This window comes from Nicotiana tabacum, chromosome 24 (genome assembly GCF_000715075.1).
Source record: "Nicotiana tabacum cultivar K326 chromosome 24, ASM71507v2, whole genome shotgun sequence".
Taxonomy (NCBI): domain Eukaryota; kingdom Viridiplantae; phylum Streptophyta; class Magnoliopsida; order Solanales; family Solanaceae; genus Nicotiana; species Nicotiana tabacum.
This window is the reverse complement of record NC_134103.1, coordinates 61,622,639-61,627,638: the sequence shown is the minus strand read 5'-3', so window position 1 is coordinate 61,627,638 and position 5,000 is coordinate 61,622,639. Positions and strand designations below refer to the sequence as shown.

At 32.8% G+C, this 5,000-nt stretch overlaps 1 non-coding gene across 1 annotated transcript; it reads left to right on the top strand.

Moving 5' to 3' along the window:
• The first annotated feature begins 2,135 nt into the window (after window positions 1–2,135).
• TRNAC-GCA (transfer RNA cysteine (anticodon GCA)) lies at window positions 2,136–2,207 on the top strand. The gene has a single exon. It is a non-coding gene; the product is annotated as a tRNA-Cys (tRNA).
• Window positions 2,208–5,000: the final 2,793 nt, after the last annotated feature.

Genomic DNA, 5,000 nt, shown 5'->3' with positions numbered 1-5,000 from the left:
TCGTGGTAACAAAAATGTATTGTTCTGGGGTATATCAAGGTTCAGTCTTCGGTTCATATTTCGTCGACCAATCCTTCCTAATTCACATCTTTGTTGAAAGAATTTCTTTTGTAATTCCTTACATAAGGATTCAGAAAATACCGGATCGCCACCTACACAAGCAAATTGTTGATAAAACTCCAAAATGGCATTTTCTTTTGACCCAATTTTTTTTCTCTCCTTATCACTCAGAAAAGACAAAAAAATTTCAGGATAGCAAACATTCTCTAGAATTTCTCTTAGATTCAAACCCATAGCTGATGATAGAACTAGAATAGATATTTTTTGTTTCCTACTTACACGAGCCCATATCCTTGCTTTTCTATCAATTTCTAATTCTGATCTTCCTCCCCAATCTGATATTATGGTGCCGGTATAGACCGAAATTCCGTTATGGTCCAATTCTGATCGGTAATAAATACCGGGACTTTGCAATATTTGATTGATCACAATTCTATATATTCCATTGACTATAGAAGTTCCCAGGGAATTCATTAGAGGAATGTTTCCGATAAAAATTGTTTGTTCTTGCATATCCCTACTGTTTTTCCAAATTAATCCCGCGGATACATATAATTCAGAAGAATATGTGAGTGATTCATACACAGCATCTCTTTCCTTTATCAAGGGTTCGACCAATTGATATGTTTCCACAAATAATTGAAATTCAATTTCTTGATCTGTATCTTCAATTTTTGGAAACTTATAAAGTTCTTCCGTCAAACCTTGATCAATGAACCTACAAAATCCTTCAAATTGTATCTGATTAAATCCAGGTATTGTAGATATTCCCTCATTTCCATCCCCGAGCATTTTTAATTTCCCATTTATCAAAAAATACCACTATTGGTTCATTCTTCATCTAATTAGATAGATTAGATAAATGATCTAGCAATGATGGCATTTCTATTTTGTTTACCGAATCACATGAAATTTTACCCAACTCCATATCTGGAATGTATGAAATACGTATGAACGGAGGAAGAAAGAGAATTTTCTACTTAAATTGAATTGGAATTTATTGGAATTTTCAACAGATACAAATGGAAAGAAATTGATAAAACATCCCTAGAAACAGACTTCTGCTACTTAGACTTATTAATTAAGTTATAGAATTTTGTATAGAATATCAAAACAAAAATGATTCCATTTCTACCATTATTATGATAATACACATTCCAACCTGCTTGAATACCAGAAAAATAAATGGATTCGACATTTGATCTTTTCGCTGAGATAAAGGCATAAAAATAAGAAAGAATATATAGAATTAGAATCGGTTTTTTAGCATTTAACCCCTTTTCTGTTATGGATTTCGTTGCTAAAAAAATGATTTGTAGAGAAGAGAGAGATTTTGTTTACGGATTTTTGAATAGAATACGATTGTGAAGTGTATAAGAAAAGAAGGTTTGTATGGCTTAACCACGTGTGGAGATATCTATAATATCCGTCTTTCTTCTCTTTTATTGTTTTATTGTCGTTCTCTGTTCTATTCGGGGCAACCCGGGTTGTGCTCTATGAAAACAGAATTTCAATTTTCTATTCAATTCAAAATTCAAATTGAAGTATGATACTTTTCTGATATCTGATAATTCTCTATCGGGAACATATATAAATAATATATATCCGTCTAACAATTTCTCTTGGGGGGTTTACATATACTCATAATTGTTGTTATAATTAAAATTGAGAAGGATTTTTTGATTGAAAAAATCCATACTGATTAGTTATATATCAAGTTGTATTTTCTTATGTCATTAGGAAAACAAAATTTGGAGATTCAAATCCAAGAATCATTCATGCATTCTAAGTCAATAGTTAATGGTTCCGATTTTCAGAAATTTGAATTTTGGATTTTGCGACTGAAAATCCACATTTGATTTTTCAATAGAAAGGTAAGAGAAAGCTTTGAACATTATGAATTTGGAGATCGAAATTGAAAGGATGAATCAAACCCAATCAAAAGGGAAGAAGGATTAGGATTTCTTTGACTTTTAGGAAAAATTAAGGAAAACAGAACTCAAGGTGCAAGTACAATAAAAAAGCAGTTCAGTAATCCTGGAAAGTTTTCATCTATTTTGTATTTGTAGCATTTTGGCGACATGGCCGAGTGGTAAGGCAGAGGACTGCAAATCCTTTTTTCCCCAGTTCAAATCCGGGTGTCGCCTGATCAACAAAAAACTCGAAATCTCTTCTTTTCTTCTGTTCTGTTGATATAACCCGCCGAATGATTCCCCAGCAGAAGCAGAGAAAGCAGACTGTTGATACTTGTTTGATTCTAAACATCTGGTCTGGGGGTTTTTCTAAAAAATTGTAAATATCTTTGCATTGCATATTTAGGCTTCAAGGAAATATTCGAATGCTAGAGGGGCTATCAAGACTTCGCAATTACCTTCTACTACAAATCAAAATTTTCTATTATTAATGCATTGTATAATGACTGGACCTTGAATTAGATTGGAGAGCCCGATAGGAAATCTAAATAGTTGTGGAAGGGGGCGGAAGATACTTTATTATATACGAGGAACTCACGAAAATCTCTGAGTGCTCAAGCATCCAATCAATTGAAATGAGGGTCAACAAAAAAAGAATAGGACCTATTATTCCTACATGTTCCATTAGTAACATTCCCTTGAGATGTTACTGCAGATTTTGCTTGTGTTTAATCTTTCCCGATTAGAAATCCTATAGGAATTTCTTATAAAATGAGCGAATTTATTGGATTGGTTTATTAATAGTCTTCGTTCTTTTTGACTCTGCGCCATTGATTCCACTATTATTAGTGAGGAATAACGGAACAATTCCTTTATATTTATAGAGATAGGGGACATAATTCATATGGATATAGTAAGTCTTGCTTGGGCTGCTTTAATGGTAGTCTTTACTTTTTCCCTTTCACTCGTAGTGTGGGGAAGAAGTGGACTCTAGGGGTCCTACTAATTGAGTTAAGGAAGCAAACTGTATCAATATCAATTGCTTTCGAGATCGTTCTGCAACACGTTTTGAACAAAATCAAAATATCTTCATTTTGAAATTCCATTGGACTCGACTGGAGTAATGTATTATAGGAATCATCCTCTTTCAATCAAAGAGCTATTTCAACGATTCCCATGTTTGTAGTTCGAAAGGAAGAGGATCCCAGGAAATTTATTCGAACCTAATTCTTCCGAAATTTTCTATTCCAATCAACGGCCTCTTACCAGGTGATACTGAGGAGGGCCGGACCCTTTTTTTATTTCTTTCTCTCTTTACTGTTCAAAGAAGAGGTAGTTTTGTTAAGTGTATACGCACTTTGTATGAGAAAGAAAGGATATAAACATAGTGGTTGTCTAACGAGATACTATGCAGAATAAGATCTTCAGATGAGTCACATATTGCGCATTTACCGCTTTCGAATTTTTGAAATTGGATTTATGCTTTATCGACTTATTTCATATCATGGTTCAGGCGTTAAAAATCGGTGAGGTTTACTCTTCCTTTTCGATGCCCGTGGAACTACTGTCAATGGTTTACTCAATTACTTCTTGGGAATGTTAAAAAAAAGATTACTACGTGATTTTTTGAATCTGCCTATATCTATCGCTTTTCCTTCATTGATTTGATTCTTTCAATAGATACCGAGATTCAGATTGGAAATCAAAAATCTAGTAATTCAAACTATAAGACATAAGAGTAATTTAGATTGATCAGAACAAATAGATATAGCAAATAAATGGAATTGGATGCTATGTCAATCCCATATATGGAATTGATATTCACATATATCAAGATAATATTGTAGATTGATCTATAGATCCATATCAAAAGATCCATATCAAATGCAGCCTCTATCTTTATTTTATTCCAGGGGGCAGCTTTATAACTACAATCTAACTAATAAATAGTATGGTAGAAAGAAATAGATGAATCTTTCTTTCTACCATACTATCTATCTATTAGAATACTGCCGATTCTAGTCCACTCATTTCATTTAAGACATGAAATTAGAATCTTTTTCATTTTATTTCGTCAATTTTGGCTAAGAACTCAGAAGTCAAGTTTCATTCAAATTAGTTAATAATTAATCGTTTTGACTGACTGTTTTTACGTAAATGATAAGTAGAAAAGCGGTAGGAACTAGAATAAATAGTGCAGTAGCAATAAATGCAAGAATATTTACTTCCATAATCTCATCGGTTTTTTACTTCGCAATAACTCGGGATTTAATCCCATAGAGATGATAAATCTTTGGCCTGTAAATTCAATGAATGAATATTACCTCTCGATGATCTTGAATCGGATCAATATCATGAATAACAATATCTGAACTATCAAATCAATTCGTCGTCGAGAATTGAATAGTATAACATAGGAAGTTCTTTTATCCATACCGCCCCAAACTTGGATTCCTGACCCAATCCAAAATTCCTTTATTTATTTATCATTATCATTTTTTCTCATCTGTTCTTTTTTCTCTCTAATCTATCTAGTTCCTTCTTGTACAATCATCTGATGAAGTCTCATCAAATAGCTCTTCCACTTCCAGTGGTCACATAGTTACAAACCCAAACAAACAATAAAAGCTAAATGGAAAAAGAAAGGAGTTTAGAACTAAACTATTTTTGACTTGGAAGACAAAGAAGTGTGATAAAGATGAGACCGTATAAAATGAATATTCATCAAATTGACTATTTTCCGATTTGTTCTTTCGTCGATGGGGCCTTAAAACAAAATGAAAAATCGGAAAAATGATTCATTCCCCTTTCTAAGAGGAGTAGGATCTTTCCTTTCCCTCCTTTCTTCGTAGATTATTAGCCCCGGGACACCTATACCAAAAGCTCAGTGTGCAATTTGCATGAAATCTATTTTTCAACTTCAAACTAGTAAGTGAGGTTCCATAAATCCGTAGCCAGAAAAATAAATTGTTTTTTTTTTGTTTTTTCTGGAAAGTATTTTCTTATATTAAATTTTGTATTGGACAA